The following is a 21,622-nucleotide window of genomic DNA, read 5'->3' as shown; positions in this document are numbered from 1 at the left end:
AAGTATGTAAGTCATGTTATTTTGATCAGCAAAATCAATAGCATATTTTGGTCTCGCTTGCCATTTTAATACTAAAAGGCCCTCAGGACACGCAGCAAACTTGAATCTTTGAAACTTTAGAATTTATGAGAACAGGAATTCTGGAACTCACAAGCAGTAGAATTTGCAGAGCTCTGAAACATTCTGTTTATTGAACATGAGTGTGACATTTTCTACTGACTAGTACTGTTATCTCACCTCGTAAACCTCACCCAGATCCTTTGTTCTTCAGCTGCATGGGTGTCTCTCACTGTGACTTTTCTCTTGCCTCTGCTGTGGCTATTGACATAGTTCCCAATGAGTCTCCAAGCTGTGGCCACAGTACTCAACATGCAAACGTGACCACATGTCTCCTGCTTGAATCCCTTTGAAGCTTTCCACTGGCCTCAGAATAACAATGAAAATCCTTAATGCACCCTACCACGCACTGTCAAGGCTGGCCCCTTCTTCACCACCCAACCTCCTCTGCACCAGCAGAGCCCACGCCCAGGGCCCTGAGCCCCCAAAACTGGTCTCTCTCGGGTCTTCAAGCTCACCATTCTCCCTTCTACCACAGGGCCTCTGGATAAGCTATTCCCTCACTCTGCAAGATTCTCCACTCCCCTTTCTCAAGCCTCCTCCATTGGGCCCGGGTAAATCCTACCATCTTCCTCAAAGAGGCTTTTCTAGGCCTCTCAGGTCTTTCTGCTGTGTGGTCTTGCACTACTCACCATTGTGCTTTGTATACAGCTATGTTTGTGTGATAGTTTGTTTAATAAGTGCCCCCAGCTACATGAGGACAAAGGCTGATTCTGCCTTTGCTCACCTTTATCCGTAAAACCTAAAACAGTGCCTGACACATAAACATGCCCAATCGTATTTGCTGAACAAACCAATATACATGTAACTAAGAAGGTGTTCCAGTCAGCTAGTTTTATCTTCCCATAATGCAAAGCCCACTTGAATGAATTTTCAAAGTACTGTGTATAGAAGCCACCACTCTTGCTTTTTTCCTGTGTTTCTCATATTAAAATGGAAAGTGAGACACCAAAAGCATGCTATTAATTTTGCCGATTAGAAAAAAATTACTTAGATATTTCTCAGCCATAACTTTATTGAACTGATTTTTCTTGCTGAGATTCTCTATAACAAGCTCAGTTTGCTTTTTGAAATGGTTTTGACAGTCCACAGACCTGACTGTATTGTTGTCAGCTTCTTTCGTGTTAAAACCACCCTCATCGCCTAAAGTGTCTCCTCCTCTTGAATGTTATGTATTTTCATAAAGAATCTTTCTAATACTTATGTGTAATACAAGGCTATAAAAAACAAAATTAAGGAGAGCAGGGTTCTGTCTATCTATACTCTGATTCTGTTGAATTGTAAATAATTCCAATCATCTTCATCTCCAAACTTTAAAATACAGCTTTAGATTCTTCTCCAGACTATACTACCAAACGTTTATACCACTTGTATTTTCAAAGTAGGTAATTGCCTGGTATCAGCAGAACTGGGTTTAATAATTTTTCTGCAAGAGTCACCTGCCACCTCGAGAGTGAGACAGTAACTTTCCTTGAATGATGTTATTCCTCTATTTTCATTGGCATATTTAAATTTTGTTGGTGTACATTTTTTTCCTACGGTGTTAAGCTAATCAATTTTTCTTGACATCTTTATTGGAGTGTAATTGCTCTACAATGTTGTGTTGGTTTCTGCTGTATAACAAAGTGAAACAGCAATATGTATAAATGTATCCCCATATCGCCTCCCTCTTGCGTCTCCCTCCCACCCTCCCTATCCCACCCCTCCAGGTGGTCCCAAAGCACAGAGCTGATCTCCCTGTGCTATGCGGCTGCTTCCCACTAGCTATCTATTTTACGTTTGGTAGTGTATATATGTCCATGCCACTCTCTCACTTCGTCCCATCTTACCCTTCCCCCTCCCTGTGTCCTCAAGTCCATACTCTACATCTGCGTCTTTATTCCTGTCCTGCCCTTAAGTTCTTCAGAATCATTTATTTTTAATTCCATATATATGTGTTAGCATATGGTATTTGTTTTTCTCTTTCTGACTTACTTCACTCTGTATGACAGACTCTAGGTCCCTTCACCTCACTACAAATAATTCAATTTCGTTTCTTTTTATGGCTGAGTAATATTCCATTGTATATATGTGCCACATCTTCTTTATCCATTCATCTGTCAGTGGACACTTAGGTTGCTTCCATGTCCCGGCTATTGTAAATAGAGCTGCAATGAACATTGTGTTACTTGACTCTTTTTGAATTTTGGTTTTCTCAGGGTATATGCCCAGTAGTGGGATTGCTGGGTCATATGGTAGTTCTATTTTTATGTTTTTAAGGAACCTCCATACTGTTCTCCATAGAGGCTGTATCAATTTACATTCCCACCAACAGTGCAAGAGGGTTCCCTTTTCTCCACACCCTCTCCAGCATTTATTGTTTGTAGATGTTTTAATGACAGCCATTCTGACTGGTGTGAAGTGATACCTCATTGTAGTTTTGACTTGCATTTCTCTAATGATCAGTGATGTTGAGCATCCTTTCATGTGTTTGTTGGCCACATGTATCTCTTCTTTGGAGAAATGTCTATTTAGGTCTTCTTCCCATTTTTGGATTGGGTTGTTTGTTTTTTTGATATTGAGCTGCATGAGCTGCTTGTAAATTTTGGAGATTAATCCTGTGTCAGTGGCTTCATTTGCAAATATTTTCTCCTATTCTGAGGGCTGTATTTTCAGCTTCTTTATATTTTTTTTGCTGTGCAAAAGCTTTTAAGTTTCATTAGGTCCCATTTGTTTATTTTTGTTTTTATTTCCATTTCTCTGGGAGGTGGGTCAAAAATGATCTTGCTGTTATTTATGTCATAGAGTGTTCTGCCTATGTTTTTCTCTAAGAGTTTTATAGTGTCTGGCCTTGCATTTAGGTCTTTAATCAATTTTGAGTTTATTTTTGTGTATGGTGTTAGGGAGTGTTCTAATTTCATTCTTTTACATATAGCTGATCAGTTTTCCCAGCACCACTTATTGAAGAGGGTGTTTTTTCTCCATTGTATATTCTTGCCTCCTTTATCAAAAATACGGTGACCATATGTGCATGGGTTTATCTCTGGGCTTTCTATCCTGTTCCATTGATGTATGTTACTCTTTTTGTGCCAGTACCATACTGTCTTGATTACTGTACCTTTGTAGTATAGTCAGAAGTCCGGGAGCCTGATTCCTCCAGCTCCGTTTTTCTTTGTCAACATTGTTTTGGCTATTCGGGGTCTTTTGTGTTTCCATACAAATTGTGAATTTTTTTGTTCTAGTTCTGTGAAAAATGCCATTGCTAGTTTAATAGGGATTGCATTGAATCTATAGACTGCTTTGGGTAGTATAGTCATTTTCACAATGCTGATTCTTCCAATCCAAGAACATGGTATATCTCTCCATCTGTTTGTATCATCTTTAATTTCTTTCATCAGTGTCTTATAATTTTCTGCATACAGGTCTTTTGTCTCCTTAGGTAGGTTTATTCCTAGGTATTTAGTTATTTTTGTTGCAATGGTAAATGGGAGTGTTTCCTTAATTTCTCTTTCAGATTTTTCATCATTAGTGTATAGGAATGCAAGAGATTTCTGTGCATTAATTTTGTATCCTGCTACTTTACCAAAATCATTGATAAGCTCTAGTAGTTTTCTGGTAGCATCTTTAGGATTCTCTATATATAGTACCATGTCATCTGCAAACAGTGACAGCTTTACTTCTTCTTTTCGGATTTGGATTCCTTTTATTTCTTTATCTTCTCTGATTGCTGTGGCTAAAACTTCCAAAACTATGTTGACTAATAGTGGTGAGAGTGGGCAGCCTTGTCTTGTTCCTGATCTTAGAGGAAATGGTTTCAGTTTTTCACCATTAAGAATGATGTTGGCTGTGGGTTTGTCATATATGGCCTTTATTATGTTGAGATAAGTTCCCTTTATGCCTACTTTCTGGAGGGTTTTTATCATAAATGGGTGTTGAATTTTGTCGAAAGCTTTCTCTGCATCTATTGAGATGATCATATGGTTTTTCTCCTTCAATTTGTTAATATGGTTTATCACATTGATAGATTTGCGTATATTGAAGAATCCTTGCATTCCTGGGATAAACCCCGCTTGATCATGGTGTATGATCCTTTTAATGTGCTGTTGGATTCTGTTTGCTAGTATTTTGTTGAGGATTTTTGCATCTATGTTCATCAGTGATATTGGCCTGTCGTTTTCTTTCTTTGTGATGTCTTTGTCGGGTTTTGGTATCAGGGTAATGTTGGCCTTGTAGAATGAGTTTGGGAATGTTCCTCCCTCTCCTATATTTTGGAAGAGTTTGAGCAGGATAGGTGTTAGCTCTTCTCTAAATGTTTGATAGAATTCACCTGTGAAGCCATCTGGCCCTGGGCTTTAGTTTCTTGGGAGATTTTTAATCACAGTCTCAATTTCAGTGCTTGTGATTGGTCTGTTTATATTTTCTGTTTCTTCCTGGTTCATTCTCAGAAGGTGGTGCTTTTCTAAGAATTTCTCCATTTCTTCCAGGTTGTCCATTTTATTGGCATAGAGTTGCTTGTAGTAATCTCTCATGGTCCTTTGTATTTCTGCAGTGTCAGTTGTTACTTCTCCTTTTTCATTTCTAATTCTGTTGATTTTTGTCTTCTCCCTTTTTTTCTTGATGAGTCTGAATAATGGTTTATCAATTTTGTTTATCTTCTCAAAGAACCAGCTTTTATATTTATTGATCTTTGCTCCGGTTTCCTTCATTTCTTTTTCATTTATTTCTGATCTGATCTTTATGATTTCTTTCCCTCTGCTAACTTTGTGGGTTTTTTTGTTCTTCTTTCTCTAATTGCTTTAGGTGTAAGGTTAGCTTGTTTATTTGAGATGTTTCTTGTTTCTTGAGGCAGGATTGTATTGCTATAAACTTCCCTCTTAGAACTGCTTTTGCTGCATCCCATAGGTTTTGGGTCGTCGTGTTTTCATTTTCATTTGTTTCTAGGTATTGTTTGATTTCCTCTTTGATTTCTTCAGTGATTTCTTGGTTATTTAGTGGTGCATTGTTTAGCCTCCATGTGTTTGAATTTTTTACAGATTTTTTTCCTGTAATTGATAACTTTGTGGTTGGAAAAGATTGTGGTTGGAAAAGATACTTGATACGATTCCAATTTTCTTAAATTTACCAAGGCTTGATTTGTGACCCAAGATATGATCTACCCTGGAGAATGTTCCATGAGCACTTGCAAAGAAAGTGTATTCTGTTGTTTTTGGATAGAATGTCCTATAAGTATCAATTAAGTCCCTCTTGTTTAATGTATCATTTAAAGCTTGTATTTCCGTATTTATTTTCATTTTGGATGACCTGTCCATTGGTGAAAGTGGGGTGTTCAAGTCCCCTACTATGATTGTGTTACTGTCAATTTCCCCTTTTATGTCTGTTAGCATTTGCTTTATGTATTGAGGTGTTCCTTTGTTGGGTGCATAAATAGTTACAATTGTTATATCTTTTTCTTGGATTGATCCCTTGATCACTATGTAGTGTCCTTCTTTGTCTCTTGTAATACTCTTTATCTTGAAGTCCCTTTTGTCTGATATGAGAATTGCTATTCCAGCTTTCTTTTGATGTCCATGTGCATGGAATATCTTTTTCCATCCCCTCACTTTCAGGCTGTTTGTGTCCCTAGGTCTGAAGTGGGTCTCTTGCAGACAGAATATATACGGGTCCTGTTTTTTGTATCCATTCAGCCAGTCTGTGTCTTTTGGTTGGAGCACTTAATCCATTTACACTTAAGGTAGATATCGATATGTATGTTCCTATTACCATTTTCTTAATTGTTTTGCATTTGTTTTTGTAGGTCTTTTCCTTTTCTTGTGTTTCCTGCCTAGAGAAGTTCCTTTAGAATTTCTTGTAAAGCTGGTTTGGTGGCGCTGAATTCTCTTAGCTTTTGCTTGTCTGTAAAGGTTTTAATTTCTCTGTCAAATCTGAATGAGATCCTTGCTGGGTAGAGTAATCTTGGTTGTATGTTTTTCCCTTTCATCACTTTAAATATGTCCTGCCACTCCCTTCTGGCTTGCAGTTTCTGCTGAAAGATCAGTTGTTAACCTTATGGGGATTCCCTTGTGTGTTATTTGTTGTTTTTCCCTTGCTGCTTTTAATATTTTTTCTTCATATTTAATTTTGACACTTTGATTAATATGTGTCTTGGCATGTTTCTCCTTGGATTTATCCTATGTGGGCCTCTCTGTGCTTCCTGGACTTGATTGACTATTTCCTTTCCCATATTAGGGAAGTTTTCAACTATAATCTCTTCAGATATTTTCTCAGTCCCTTTCTTTTTCTCTTCTTCTTCTGGAACCCCTATAATTTGAATATTGGTGCATTTAATGTTGTCCCAGAGGTCTCTGAGACTGTCCTCAGTTCTTTTCATTCTTTTTTCTTTATTCTGCTCTGCAGTAGTTATTTCCACTATTTTATCTTCCAGGTCACTTATCCCTTCTTCTGCCTCAGTTATTCTGCTATTGATTCCTTCTAGAGAATTTTTAATTTCATTTATTGTGTTGTTCATCATTATCTGTTTCCTCTTTAGTTCTTCTGGGTCCTTGTTAAACGTTTCTTGTATTCTCTCCATTCTATTTCCAAGATTTGGGATCCTCTTTACTATCATTATTCTGAATTCTTTTTCAGGTAGACTGCCTGTTTCCTCCTCATTTGTTTGGTCTGGTGGGGTTTTGCCTTGCTCCTTCATCTGCTGTGTATTTCTTTGTCTTCTCATTTTGCCTAACTTTCTGTGTTTGGGGTCTCCTTTTGGCAGACTGCAGGTTTGTAGTTCCCGTTGTTTTTGGTGTCTGCCCCCAGTGGGTAAGGTTGGTTCCGTGGGTTGTGTAGGCTTCCTGGTGAAGGGGACTGGTGCCTGTGTTCTGGTGGATGAGGCTGGATCTTGTCTTTCTGGTGGGCAGGACCACGTCTGGTGGTATGTTTTGGGGTATCTGTGGACTTATTATGATTTTAGTTAGCCTCTCTGCTAATGGGTGGGATTGTGTTCCTGTCTTGCTAGTTGTTTGACATGGGGTGTCCTGCAGTGGTGTTTGCTGGTCGTCGAGTGGAGCTGGGTCTTAGTGTTGAGATGGAGATCTCTGGGAGAGCTTTTGCCATTTGATATTATGTGCAGCCAGGAGTTCTGTGGTGGACCAGTGTCCTGAACTTGGCTCTCCCACCTCAGAGGGACAGGCCTGACACAGGGTCGGAGCACCAAGACCCTGTCAGCCACACGGCTCAGAAGAAAAGGGAGGGGAAAAAATGAAAGAAAGAAAAATACATTAAAAAGTTATTAAAAGAAAAAATGAAAGAAAGAAGAGAGCAACCAAACCAACAAACAAATCCTCCAATTATAATAAGTGCTAAAAACTGTACTAAAAAAAAAAAAAAAGACAGAACCCTAGGGCAAATGGTAAAGGCAAAGCTATACAGACAGAATCACACAAAGAAGGACACACATACACACTCACAAAAGAGAAAAAGCAAAAAATATGTATATATCTCTATATAAAAGAAAAAAAGGAGGAAGAGCGCAACCAAATCAATAAACAAATCTACCAGTGATAATAAACTCTAAATACTAAACTAAGGTAAACATAAAACCAGAAACAAATTAGAAGCAGAAAGCAAACCCCCCCCACCTCCTCAATTTGGGATGATTCGTTGTCTATTCATGTATTCCACAGATGCAGGTACATCAGGTTGATTGTGGAGCTTTAATCCGCTGCTCCTGAGGCTGCTGGGAGAGATTCCCTTTCTCTTCTTTGTTCTCACAGCTCCCGGGGTTCAGCTTTGGATTCGGCCCCGCCTCTGCGTGTAGGTCGCCTGAGGGCGTCTGTTCTTTGCTCAGACAGAATGGAGTTAAAGGAGCCGCTGATTCGGGGGCTCTGGCTCACTCAGGCCGGGGGGGGGGGGAGGGAGGGGCACGGAGGACGGGGCGGGCCTGCGGCGGCAGAGGCCGGCGTCACGTTGCACGAGCCTGAGGCGCGCCGAGCGTTCTCCCGCGGAAGTTGTCCCTGGATCCCGGGACCCTGGCAGTGGCGGGCTGCACAGGCTCCCCGGAAGGGGGTGTGGAGAGTGACCTGTGCTCGCACACAGGTTTTCGGTGGTGGCAGCAGCAGCCTTAGCGTCTCGTGCCCGTCTCTGGGGTCCGCGCTTTTAGCCGCGGCTCGCCCCCGTCTCTGGAGCTCCTTTAAGCAGCGCTCTGAATCCCCTCTCCTCGTGCAGCAGGAAACGAAGAGGGAAGAAAAAGTCTCTTGCCTCTTCGGCAGGTGCAGGCTTTTCCCCGGACTCCCTCCCGGCCAGCCGTGGCGCACTAACCCCCTGCAGGCTGTGCTCACGCCGCCAACCCCAGTCCTCTCCCTGCGCTCCGACCGAAGCCCGAGCCTCGGCTCCCAGCCCCGCCCGTCCCGGCGGGGGAGCAGACAAGCCTCTCGGGCTGGTGAGTGGCGGTCGGCACCGATCCTCTGTGCGGGAACCTCTCCGCTTTGCCCTCCGCACCCCTGTGGCTGCGCTCACCTCCGCGGCACCGAAGCTCCCACCTCCGCCGCCCGCAGTCTCCACCCGCGAAGGGGCTCCTAGTGTGTGGACACCTTTCCTCCTTCAAGGCTCCCTCCCACTGGTGCAGGTCCCGTCCCTATTCTTTGTCTCTGTGTATTCTTTTTTCTTTTGCCCTACCCAGGTACGTGGGGACTTTCTTGCCTTTTGGGAGGTCTGAGGTCTTCTGCCAGCGTTCAGTAGGTGTTCTGTAGGTGTTGTTCCACGTGTAGATGTGTTTCTGGTGTATCTGTGGGGAGGAAGGTGATCTCCGCGTCTTACTCCTCCACCATCTTGAAGGTCTCTTCTCCAAATCAGTCAGTTTATACAGAAAGAATCTGCATCTTATTGTTTTGCTCACTATGCTTTGTTTCGAGATAAAATTGAAACTTGGTGGGGAGTAGAGGATATATTCACTACAGAGAGACACTGAGGATTTACGATCATTTTAATCAGCCTAAAAGATGAAACCTAAGGACAATTATCACTATACTTTCTCTGCTTTACCTGATTTTACATGAGCATTTTCAACAGTTGTTCCCTCCTCCTTCAGTCTGTTGTTCAGGATGGTTGATACGAATTGAAAAGTTAGTTCTAGAAGAATGTGACTGTTTTCATTATGAATCCAATCAATCTAAACATCCCTTGAAAAATGTCCATTTAAAATATCCCACTACCCATGAAAATTCTGTTCCTACTCTTAAAAACAATGATTGCAGCTGACTAGGAAAAAGCTATTTTAATGTATAAATATTAATAATAATTAGAATTAAACAGCATTTTAAAATATTAGCTAGCACTCTAAGTGCTTACGAATATTAACTCTATCTCGGTAAATGCATGGAAGATTTCATTTTCTCCCCATTTTAAAGGTGAAGTAATTAAGGCACAGAGAGATTGAATGTCTCACTCAAGGTTACAGAGTCATGGCAGTTTCGTAGCAAAGCTGGGGTTCATCCACAGGAATTGGGTTTCAGAACCTGCCCTTTCAGAATCTTACAAATGTGACTAGGACAAGTAACACCAAACGTAACAACCCTAATGGTGCTGTGAGATCGTGGAGGGTTAGTGTCAGAGCCAGAGGCCCAAGCCCAGCCTGGGCCTTCCCTGAACCTGAAACATAGGTGCTGTAGTGGGGCTCACCCATCAGCAATTACATATGGAAAGAGCCACAGAGTCTAGCATTCAAGACCAAAGCAGAGCTATGAACTTCTTGAATATCTGCAAGAAACTGCAGTACACATTTTAAAAGATGAAATTCAAATCCAACTTTCGAGGAACCCTGGAACACTTCCTCCAAACCTTGGGTTTCCAGGAGCCATTCCAAGTCCCCTGGTCCCTTCAGTAGCTCAGCTGGTAGAGCAGAGGATTGTAGTTGAAATCCCCTGTACTGCAGATCCAGAGCCTTTACTTCGCTGCTCGTTTGCTCTCCAGTGCACAGTGGCTCCCACACAGAGTCCATGAGATGTTAGAATCCTGTTTTCTTGGTCAAAAGATGATTTTATTTTATTTTTTCTTTCAATAAAGGAATACTGATCCGTGGGCATAGATCACCACATACCAGAGTTGAATTACTTTTCTCTGCTCAAGAAACCATTTCTGATTTCAGGATGCCTCATCACTCCCCCCTCCCCCTTGATATTTTGTAGAAATCTCCCTTCATGTGGACTCATCTATAGCCGTTATTGGCTGTGCAACAGTAGCACTGTGGCCCAGTGGCATTCTTAGACCCCCAGCACTCAGCCTGAAGGAGCACGAGGTTTTTACTGAATCACTATGTTGTACACCTGACACTACTATAATAGTGCATGTCAATTCTAACTCGATAAAAAATGAAAATACAGAGGACATATATATCGTATCTGTGTCATATATCAAGTACCCACTGTGTGCAAAGATCAGATGAATTCATGTGAGAGATAAGACAAGCACGAATGAAGCCATATATATATAGAGAGAGAGAAAGGTCTACCCATACGAATATACACGTATTACACAGAGAGTGCGCCTAGGATTGATGAATGTGGCTGACATGATTATGGGTAGAAAAAGTACTAGGAAGTAACCTCACCTCCTCCACAAATTCTTGATCTAAGAGCCACTTACTTCTCTCTCTGATGCCTAGCACAGAGCTTAGAGGAAAGAAAGTTCTCAGTAAGTATCTGTTTAATAAATAAATAAGTGAGGAATTAGAGGAAGGAAGGGAGGGAGGGAGGGAAGGAGGGAAAGGGCTTCGTCAACCAATTGAAACATCCAGCCCCGTCTCCAAAATCACCCATTCCTTGACTCCTGTACATCTCCTTGACTATCCAGTTTTTGGCCAACCCAAGATCCCCAACCTTGGTTAGCTTCACCTTTCATTTTCTTAGCTGGAGACTCATGAAGAGTTTCTTGAGAAAATCATGAGAATCCAGGATAAACCTGTCCTGCCCAGTCTCACTGGATCCCTACCCGACCTTGTGTGTTCGTTGACGTTTAACACCTAATCGTGTTGCCCAAGCATCCTCTCCAGTCACTTCCACGTTTCACAGTTTCTCAAGTCATCAGCTCCACCCATGTCCCTCTTAAATGACTTTCTCCTTCCTGCCTCAAAAAATGGCATCTCTCCTCCTTTACAGCCAAACCTCCCACCTACCCTTGACCTTAATTACCCTCCTCTGGTCACTGGTCTCTCCTTCTGTTGCAGTCACATGCTCAAGCTGATTCATCCGTAAGTTACCAAAAGCAAAATGACCACCAAGAAGACATTTTCCTCAACTCTGTCATACTTTTTCTTTCCCTCTTCTTGTCGTGATCCAGATTTCCTCTTCCTGTAAGTCAGCTTTTATACCCTCTATGTGACCACAGTATCTGTCTCAGAAGACACAAATGTTTTCCAAAATCAAATCTATGATTTTCAGACAGTTCTCGTCCTTTCAAATCTACCAGTAGCGTTTAACACTGTGGTGCCTGAAAAAAAAAAAGAAGCACAACGTAAAAGCTGAGAATTATGTTAATTCAGTGGACTTGCTGAGGACTTAGGTCCGGGAGACAGCCTCTCAGTTAGCTCTGAGGGACTGCTCCAAAGAGGTGAGCAAGGAGCCAGTTGGACGTGGCTGCAGAGTCTGATAGCTTGATGGCCAGAGCATCCTTTGTTTACTCATGTGGCAGGTGGCATTCTTCCTCCACAACTGTTTACCAATTAGCTCTTCACAAAACACTGTCCACGGCCTCCAGTGTGACTCCTTGACCAGATTCTTGTCCTCCCGTCTCCTTTCCTGACTCTTCCTTCCCCAACACTGTACGTAGATATTTCCTCAAGAGTAGACCAGCCTCTCTGCATGTCTTGGAGAATGACATCCATTCCATGACTCCTCACACTGTAACTCAACACTTTCAGCGAATGTATTAACTAGATATTGATGTGGCCCCTTGAAAACAAATACAACGGCTTTCTTAAAAACGAGCTCTTTCTCTTCACTTCCCTTTTTCTAATAATTACATCAATTATCTCTTAGTCAACAATGTTCAAAACCTAAAAGTAATTTCTGACCTATCTTATATCCTCCCTGTATTTTTGTTTCTTTGTTGTTATTTTCATTTTTTGTTTCTTGGGATAGTTGAGAAAGAAGGAAAGGGAGGAACAGAGAGAATAAGACTCATTGTTTGACACTTGGAAGTTATTCCAAAGGATAATGATGCTAAAATGAAAACTAAATGTTAAAACTCAAGGAATGGATTCATTTTAGCTGTGATTGCTGTTTAAAATGACTAAGTAAAATGCAAAAACGAGGAACACATGCATTTTTTCCCTTCAACAGAAACAAGTATTTGTAAATTCACACAGTAGTAAACATAATCTTGGGCTCTGGGAATGCAGTGTGGCCTAAAGTTTGTCCTACCCTTAATCTAATTATCATCATGTATAATCGGAATTAGCAACAGGGATTGAGTGGGAGGGGCTTTAAACAAGACAAAAAGGTGGCAGGTCTTAGATAAATTCACAAACATTTCACTTTTCGCAAAGATAAATCAACATATAAATTTCTTGCTTTTACTACTAGAAGAAAAAAGCAAAAAGGCTCTAGATGGACTCATGAAATAAAGTTTAGCTTAATACACTGCTACGGTAGACTTTTTATGATTATTAAGAATTTTTTCCATTCATGAATTTGGAGATTGGGATTGACATATATACACTAATATGTATAAAATAAGTAACTAATAAGAACCTGCTGTATAAAAAATAAATAAATAAAATTCAAAAAAAAAAGAATTTTTCCATTTGTTTTAAGTCAGCAGTAATCTCTCGTTACCATGCATCTCATCTTTTTAAGAGTTTCAGAACTGAAATTATGCATATAAAACATCAGATCAAGCTTTCTTCCGGTTTATATATTTCACTTATTTTGTTTTAGATTTCCTACTCTTCTAAGACAAAGGGATTTCGAATTTCTGTGCAAGCAAAAAAACTCAAGGCGTCTTTAAAGAAGAAGAGAAGGTAAGTCCCGGGGACAAAAATGTCTCCAGACCTACCAAATAAGACAAAAAAGTCTTCTTAAAATACACAACTTGTTTGTCTTGACAAAATAAGACACTTGCGCTAAGCTGCAGTGTAGCTTGTAGCTCATTACTAATGCTGTTAACCTCTGTGAATTAGCTGTAGGTAAATGATTCCAAAAAGTGTAATTAAGCTGATTTTCTTATTCTTTCTGATAATATGAAAGCAATGGCATTTCTACAGCTTTTTTATTTCTGAAAAATTAGCTGAATGAGAACATTCTAAAATATGGAATCTCTGCTTTGTAACTAGAGAGAATTTTCTACTAGGACGGAGTAGACCAAACAATGGATTATAGAGCATGTGTGTTTCCCCACTTTGTAAGTGATTTGTTTGGAAGCTCTTTTCTTCCCAGGGAGTCTTAATCCTTTCTAAGCAGCACTTACATGGCAACCTTAGAGACTTGAACTTGTACCTGGTTATTTTTGTTCTCTCCTTGATATAGCTCAGTGCGTTTTCTCAATGGTAACCATGGTCTAGTAATTTAAAGCTTTTGAACCTTGGGAACAGATTCATTTAAAACCTTATTCTGAGGGGTTTCCTCAAAATGAAAAGCGTTTTCTACTAGAAAGCTATAAAAGAATTTACAACAGAAAATCTGATAAATGTCCTGCCCAGGATGTGTATATACAGTGGTTCGCCTAGAAGATCCAGTTTCCTAGAGTAAATCATTCAGAAAGTGCCTGACTCTTTGGCTTAATGGGTTGGATTCTTTGAGTTCTTTGACTTTGCTTGATCGATGGCTTGTTTCTTCTTTTAATACATAATTCAGTAAAATTTTCCCTTGGAGAAAGGGTTTTCTAGATTGTGAAATAATTATGAAATACAAATATGTAAGAATGACAACATTTTTACGTCAGAAAAATTGAGTTACTGGTACATATTTCTTTCTGATGCTCTTCGTTCAAAGACAATATACTGTTCCTTTTTCAGATGAAAAGTAAATCATTGCAGAAGTTTAGAGGTTAAGTACCCACATCTTGAGTCTATGACAATAGCTACGGTCGTGTTGCTGATATAATTTTCTATTCAGGTTACTAGATTTGAATTAACTTTATATCCAAAATAAGTAATCTTTTATTTTTTTTCCTCCTTTGAAGTTGACATAAATTTATACTTGCAGAAGAGTTTTTTTGCTTTTCAGCTTAGAGAAGGGCAAAGAGAAAATAGAAGGGATTTTTTTAACAATAAAGTTGTGGTTTAATTGCTACACACAATGGTAGCAACCACTTTTGTTTTCTTTCAATATTCTTTTCCGGCACTTATGTTTTTACTTTTCAGGTAGGCGTGTCTCAGAGAAAAGCAATAGGAGAATCCTTTAATAAAGTTCTTGCAGACACACGCACACATCCTTACATGCTCAGTAATTAACCAAAACTAAAATAAAGCTCTGGTGTGAGTGGCTGTTATGTGCCACCTCCTGCATGCAGGGTAATTTTTTCCCCTTGATCTTGGTTTAGGTAATGGGGAGATTCCTCTGTTAAGATAAAACAGTTAATACAAAATAGACTTATAATTTACCATCTATATTTTCCTCAGTAGCTGTTAAGATTCCTTCTAAGAATTTTAGCATTATATTTTGCACACAGTCCATGGAAACAAAGACCCTGGGAATGTATGTGCAATATAGATAGATGATAGATAGATAGATAGATAGATAGATAGATAGATAGATAGATATCTTAGATAAGAAGTGATTTACCCAAGTTGCTTTGCTGATACTTTCCTCAAATTCTCCTCCTGACCTTTCATTCAAATGTGAATCATGACGAAGGCTGTGAAAAACCTACCCATATAGTTTGCTAATAGACTTCAAATAAATTACATTTTTAGGATAGATTGTCACTGAAGTATTCTGGAATTAGGTGTGTAGCTCTTCTTATTATGAATGGGAGCTACGCACCTAATTTCAAACACCGTAACCTGAAATGTAATCACCTATGTTTTCTCCTATAAAGAGATAATGCGATATTCAGTGCAAAAGCGGTACTTGGTTCTCTGAAATCCATTGTTGATGAGATTCCTTCGGATCTCCAGCATTTCACCCTAGCAAAAGCTCTTTCTATAAATGCCGTGATCATAAAACATGTCGACCTCCCCTTGTTTTCTAAGTACCCTCTCTTCAAACCCTTCTCTTGTCAGTTCATGAAAAGCACTCTTCCCATACCCGGAGGTTCTCGACAACAAGCATCTAGTCTTTAATAGCTAACATATAAACTCAAATGCTTTAGTGCTCCTCTGAGATTCACATTGAATGATAACTTTTCATATGAGACAGTTGCTGCTATGTAGGTAGGCTGCTGCCTTAAAAACTCACATATAAGCATATATCTTGGTGAAGAAACAAAAGGTTACCTTCCACATACCCCCAAACTCTTCCTAAATCAGGCAAATCAACTGCCTGTTTTCTAGCCTGGGAAAGACACCCAAACCAAAACAAAACAAAACAATGCTAAAAGAGTCTTTCCAAACTCTATTCTCTAGGAAGGTTTCAGAGTTTGCCTGTTATGATTTAGAGTTGATGTTGTGAATATGCGTTAGGGAATAGGCTTTAGGTAATAGTTTTCAGTGTGATTGTAAACGTACTTTAAATGTCCTAAGGTTCGCCAGATATTTTTAACTAAGCCCAACAAAGATGCAGAAACATTTCCTCAATTAAAAAAATGACAAAATGATGTTTTGCAAAAAAATTGCACCTGGAACTAAATATCACACAGTTCCCATGCACAGAATCTTGCTGTTGTTTAAAAGTTGGTAGGAAGAATGGAAAACACGTAGAATGTGGTCCATTTTAGAAGTGGAGACGAGGAATATCGTAAATAATTGAAATCCTCAGATAAGCCAGAGCTTATCCTTTTTAGTCAGTAAGCCCCACCCTTTCCCAGGGCTTCATAAAATTGAACTCAAAATTATAAAACCTTTGATTGTATAATTTTTTTTTTTCCCCTTCGATCAACATTGGCCAAAAGAGAAAGAGAAAAGCAAAGAACCCAATAATACTCAAACTGAATATTCCCTCCCTGCCTTTACTGGGATGGGGCACCGATTATATCACTATTTGGTGGATAATCAAAGAATTCAATGAAATGAAAGAAACAGCATAAATTAACAATATGTCAAAAACATCATAAGCCATTCCGACGATTATAAGTATCTCTGTGTTTGTTGTCGTGCGGAACAAAAGTCAGAATGCTGACTACAGGTTTTACTTTTCATCTGGACGCTTTGGTATTTTGCAGACACAGCATTTGGTGCAAGGGACATGTTAGAGTTTAAAATTTGTGAGATACTGTGGTAATTTTTCACTGTGCTTCTTGGTCCCTTCCTCCTGGGTAAGAAGGATTATCCTGGAGCCTGGCCCCAGCAGTGTGGTTCAAGGAGTCCTGCTTGGCCTGAGACTTGGGAACGAATGTCTGAGCTTTCTGAAGATGCCAGTCTGATTTCACAATTTGGGGAAGTCTGTACCCAAGGGAGCATTCAGCCTGACTGAGTGCTTTGACTGTTCGTGTTTGCATGTGACTTTACAGGAGGGGTTCGCCAAGTACAATGCCCATGTCTGTCTTCTGTCATTGAGCCAGTGTGACCCTCAGCCTCAATTAAAAAAAAAAAAATTGATGGGGCATAAACAGATTTTCCTGTTAAAATATATAACCTATGGGGGAATAGGAACAAAGGACAAGGTGGTTACAAAAAATTTCCTTTTATTAGGTCACTGCTTTTTTTAAATCGTGAATTAAAATTGAACAGTAATTTACTCTATATTAGGAAGTTGGAGAATGAGCAAAATGGATTTGTTAGGGCTGTCCCAGGGCTAGTGAAGAAATGGCAGAAATAACTAATTAATGAAGAAGAGGCATTGGCACTCACATGCTAGGAAGCACCACTCGTAATTTGATTATTTCAGTTTTGTCTTATATCAGCTATAAAGCATTGCTCTCACTAAGTTAAGGTTGGTAGATATTCCAAGGCCCCTAAAAAACCACAGTGTCGTTATTCTGGGACCTGGATAGGGGCCATACTGTAAACTGATGTGACAAATTGCTTTCTGCACAAGTGCGTGGCTTGGTCATTGGTCATGAGTTGCCATTTGCGTGGATTTGCACAGACGGAAAACTGGGTGCTTGAAGAACACCATGGGGTGGCTGTACCCATGCTGAGACATGGCCTCCAGCCCCAAGGGGCTTCTTCATGTCCTAATGTCTTCTGCCACCAAAGCCCTGGCCCCATGGGGTTCTGAGCGTCCTCTGTCTTACGCCGAGAGCCAAGGCTGTGGAAATTCGTGGCCGGGAATAAGGTGATACCCCTCAGACGCTTCCCATCAGCTGAGACCAGACCACTCGCCTCACAGCTGTGGCCCAGCCCACAGGGAACCATGTAGGAAACCAGTCTTTAAAACACTATCAACAGAGAACAAGTAGGACGGAGGCCAGGCAAGATGACGAAAAGGCAGAGGAACAAATCTTCTGTTTGTTAACTCAGGAATCAGAAAATATCTCCTCAGGGATTATATGGACAGTGTTTTGCTAATAGGTGGTACCAGTTTGCCTTCAGTTTTCCAATCAGTAAAAATAAACAAATAAATGCAATGCTACGGCAGATGTTGTTCGACGTAATGATGGCAGCGTGGTAATACTGTCTATTATTCTTGAACACTGCGCGTAAAACCTCATTGCCTTAAAAACATGGCAATGGTAATTCACTTCTCAGTTTCTTAATCTGTAAAATGGGAATGATAAACCTCCCTACTGTCCTTTTATGAAGAGAAAATGTGGTTAATATACCAAGGTTCCTATATATATAATGCTCAATAAACTATAACTATTATTATTGAAGGTAATTATTTTACAAGAGCACGACGTTCTACAACAGGTCTCTATTTTGAACTCCCTTTTCTAAGACCCATTAGGTAAGCGAGAGAGTGCAGATATTTTCAACCTTCTTATATTTTATCATATTTATAAGGTATTTATTGACAGAGAAGGGATGAAATTTAAACTTGATGAGTAGAAGAAGGAATAGAAACAGGCAATGCCGAGAATTTCTTTTTAGTGGCGCAGCCACAACTCAAGCAAGCCCCGTTCCACCTCTCGGATCAGACCGCGATGGGAAGATTTAGGGAGGTGCAATGAACGTTGAAGGCTTTACCTCTAGGAAATGTAGCCAATTGGCTGTGTTCTCTGCAAGCCATCTTTCTTGTTAGCTTCTGAACGGAAGACTCTGCTTTATGGAAGATTACCAGAAGTAAATAAGCCTGACAAATAGGAGGGTTAGAATGGCTAGCAAAAAACCTAAACTTCCATGGCTCGCTCCAGAGAACTCCAGTACAGAAAGGGCAGACATCAATCTATTTGCTTCTCTGTCCCCGGCCCTGGCCAAATACTCTGTGTCAAGTACATAGTGAAAGTTCCCGAAGTATGTGCTGAATGCGTGAATAAATGAACCATTTTCCTGGGAAATAATATGCTAGGTGGTCTCTGTTCTAGGAGCTCAGAGATGGCTTCTAATAATCACAGCAGACATTGCCAACCCTGTGTGGAGGCGGCCACTCAGCGCTCTTTGGCTTTGAGCATTTTGGATTTCGGCATCACAGCAGTGCTTCTTCCCCTCACCTTTCTGCTGTGTATATCTCCAGCCTGAGCCTAATTAGAAGAAAGGTGCTTTGAGATCTTTTGATAAACATTCTTTACAACTGTGAAGTTGTTTATGAGGTGTAGCTAATGTATTTCTTATTTTGTGAGCCTGACCGTATAAGAAATGTCATAGCAAATGCAGCCAGCAGTGGCCCCAAGGAATAGTCTATATGAGATTGTGGTTGCCACTCAGATATTACCTAAATAAGCTTCTTCAAATTCCCTTACAATTCACCAAAAGTTTCTCATATAAGAATTTATTTAATCACTTTGAATGTTATAAGCTAAAAGTAACTTCTCATAGATATCCCCCCAATTTTAGCAAAGTATTTTATTGTACAAATTTAGGTACTGTGGAGTTCAAATGATAATGGCTATTAAACTGTGATAAAATATGATTGTCTAGAAAGGGATTGTTACCTAATAACAAAGTATTTTTAATTAGTAAATATTACAGGTTTAGGTGGCTATCAGAGTACAGTACTGATGTCATAGATTTCTACCTACTTCTATATCTTTCCTTCTTTTTGCTCATTCCCTTGAGAATAGTATTTCCTTAGTTCCAGATTCTGCTCTTTGATGTTTGCTTAATCCAAATACATAGGTTCACCAGATAATCACCGTCCTTGTTGATCTGTAACATCTAAATGATGCTAATAGTGACGAATTGTTTCACTACAGCAATTTTCTAGAAGAGTCAAATGCCAAAAAAAAAAAAAATCTGACTTGTGAACATAATAAAACTCAGTTGAATTAACAAAGGTGACTTCAGTTGAATAGCACGTTCAGGGTAAAAGATATTTTTTGTGCCTCTATAAAGGGAACTTTCTCTTTTCACACGTATGTCATTTAAGCGCTGAAAAAACTCCCTCTCAGACACTGTTTATTGAAAAAAGTTTCATGAGCGCCGATCTCCCTTTTGCAGCGGTGCAGCAGCCTACCTTGCTAAAGGGGAGCAGGCGGTGCTTTTGAAAGTACTGCCTGCATGTTGCGACACATTTATTTAAAAATGCTGTTTCTATTACCCTTGAACACTTTGCGTAAAACCTCATCGTAAACGGTGTTGTCACCAGGAATGGCAAGTTGTTTTCATGCAAGAACTTCAAACCCTCCTCTGATGTGGTCAGTTAGGGGAGCTTTTTGTAACTCCTTAGGACCAACTGAGGGGACGTTTTGCTGTGATTTATTTTCTAGTTGGGTTCTCATTCCTCCTGACCTACTTAGCATGGGGGAGTCAGCCATCGTCTCTCCCAGTTCCCCAAGGAGACATCGACAGTTCTGTGTGCGCGTAGTTAAAAGTCCAGCTACAGACCCACGCGTCACCCACTCTCTCTGTTCAGTTACTTACCATTGACACACTTGGCGAACAAAAGTTCCCTGGTGCGCGTGTGATCTTAGACTAGGTTTAGACAAAGTGCGATCGCCCTTTATCCAAAGAACGAGGTGTGCAGAGGGAAGCCTGGATGAGCGCTCCCTCTGCTGTGTCAGACTTTGACCTGGAGCCCGACCTTAGTAGAGTCTGTGGCCAGCTGGAAGAGTTCCTTTCCTCTGGCCTGGAAAGGGCCCGCGGGAGGTGGGCGGAGACAGCGCTTTGGCTCTTCTCCTCTGCAAAGTGCTCAGCGAGCCGGTGTTTCTGGGTATTGCCTCCCACGTCCTCCGCCCCGACTCAAACGCCGCCCGTTAGATCCAGCCGGGAAGCTCAGCGCGCAGAGTGAGCGTATGACGTGTCCCACGTACGCGAGCCATTTCCCTGTTCTTGACGGATTTTTAAGATCACAATTATATTAATTGCCGAATCTCAAAATCAAGATAAAGTGGCCCTCAAAGAGAGATCTGATGACTACTGAAGAGGGAAAAGGAAAATCTAAGAAGGATTTGGGTGTCAGTAAGAGGCGACAGCATCTTAGTTTAGATGGTATTTATCTCTACTGTGTGCATGAGCTCTGTGAGTATCTATGAATCTCTCTGGGGGAGTAGAGAGTGTAGCTCAGGGAACAATGAAGAGCGTGGTATTGGTCCTTTCAGACTAAAGTGTTGGAACTCAGACATTGGAGAGTGTGTTTTTTTTTTTTAACTGAACTACAGTTGATTTGCAATGCTATGTTAATTTCTGCTGTACAGCAAGTGATTCAGTTGTACATGTATATATTCTTTTTCATATTCTTTTCCATTATGGTTTATCACAGGATCTTGAATATAGTTCCCTGTACTATACAGTAGGACCTTGTTTATCCATCGTAGTTTGCATCTGCTAATCCCAGACTCCCAGTCCTTCCCTCGCCCACCTCAGAGTGCAGGTTTTGTCTGGCCTGCATTGTAGAAAATTGGCTTAGAGGAGAAATTGAGTCCCGCAAAGGCCAGGGCACACCCTTAAAAACATGTGGATTTATTGTCATGTGCTGGGTCCTTGGGAGGGATACAGAAAATGCTTCAAACATGTATCTGAGCTGCAAAGAGCTCTGAGTCTGCTGAGGGAAATAAGTCATAAGCAAAACACATCAAATAAAGTGACGCATGACACAGCAGAGGTCGCCATGACATGACGCGGGAATTAAGAGGAAGGGGGAAATTAGTGCAGGCTTTCTTAAACACAGTTCTCCTGTTGAAAGCATTTGCCACAGGGATGTTCCACCGGTCCCCAGAGATGACCTTCAGCCACTGGAGGTTGGCAGAGGGACATGGCTGGTGGGGACATGAAATGCCCATATTCTGTTGTGGGCTTAGTTCATGTCTGCTCTTGGCAGGCCAATTGGTGTAACAGAGAGAGGTACTTTTGAGGCCCATGGGGCCAGAGTTGAACGCAAATGAAGCATTTCTCTGTTCTTAAAAAGCAACATTTACTCAC

The 21,622-nt window shown here is 40.6% G+C and overlaps 1 long non-coding RNA gene across 1 annotated transcript in view; it reads left to right on the top strand.

Annotated features, from left to right (window-relative positions):
* The window catches only part of LOC132594388 (uncharacterized), a 283,100-nt gene extending 270,037 nt beyond the window's left edge, over positions 1-13,063 (top strand). The window contains exon 3 of the long non-coding RNA XR_009560536.1: positions 13,005-13,063. This is a non-coding gene — a long non-coding RNA (uncharacterized lncRNA). The remainder of the gene's footprint in view (positions 1-13,004) is intronic.
* The last annotated feature ends 8,559 nt before the right edge of the window (positions 13,064-21,622 follow it).

The sequence above is a fragment of the Globicephala melas genome, chromosome 21 (genome assembly GCF_963455315.2).
Source record: "Globicephala melas chromosome 21, mGloMel1.2, whole genome shotgun sequence".
In the NCBI taxonomy this organism is placed as follows: Eukaryota; Metazoa; Chordata; class Mammalia; order Artiodactyla; family Delphinidae; genus Globicephala; species Globicephala melas.
Note: the sequence above shows the minus strand (reverse complement) of the source record. Positions and strands in the feature narration are given on the sequence as shown.